The sequence below is a fragment of the Arachis stenosperma genome, chromosome 5, assembly GCF_014773155.1.
Source record: "Arachis stenosperma cultivar V10309 chromosome 5, arast.V10309.gnm1.PFL2, whole genome shotgun sequence".
NCBI lineage: Eukaryota > Viridiplantae > Streptophyta > Magnoliopsida > Fabales > Fabaceae > Arachis > Arachis stenosperma.
Window position 1 is genome coordinate 79,909,962 of NC_080381.1, and position 535 is coordinate 79,910,496.

The 535-nt window shown below is 41.7% G+C and overlaps 1 non-coding gene across 1 annotated transcript; it reads right to left on the reverse strand.

Annotated features, from left to right (window-relative positions):
* Positions 1–427: 427 nt before the first annotated feature.
* On the reverse strand, positions 428–535 carry LOC130984170 (small nucleolar RNA R71). Its single transcript, XR_009088120.1, has one exon. It is a non-coding gene; the product is annotated as a small nucleolar RNA R71 (small nucleolar RNA).

Genomic DNA, 535 nt, shown 5'->3' on the forward strand with positions numbered 1-535 from the left:
AATCTTCAAACAGGAAGAACCCATGGCAGCCGAAAACAACAACAATGCCAAGAATGCAAGGAAGGTGCTAGGTGACTTTACTACACCTACTTCCGACTTCTATGGGAGAAGCATCTCTATCCCTGCCATTGGAGCAAACAACTTTGAGCTTAAGCCTCAATTAGTTTCTCTAATGCAACAGAATTACAAGTTCTATGGACTTCCATTGGAAGATCCTCATCAGTTTTTAGCTGAGTTCTTGCAAATTTGTGACACTGTCAAGACTAATGGGGTTGACCCTGAGGTCTACAGACTTATGCTATTCCCTTTTGCTATAAGAGACAGAGCTAGGATATGGTTGGACTCACAACCTAAAGAAAGCCTGAACTCTTGAGAAAAGCTAGTCAATGCCTTCTTGGCAAAGTTCTTTCCACCTCAAAAATTGAGTAAGCTTAGAGTGGAAGTCCAAACCTTCAGACAGAAGGAAGGAGAATCCCTCTATGAAGCTTGGGAAAGATACAAACAATTGATCAGAAAGTGTCCCTCTGATATGCTT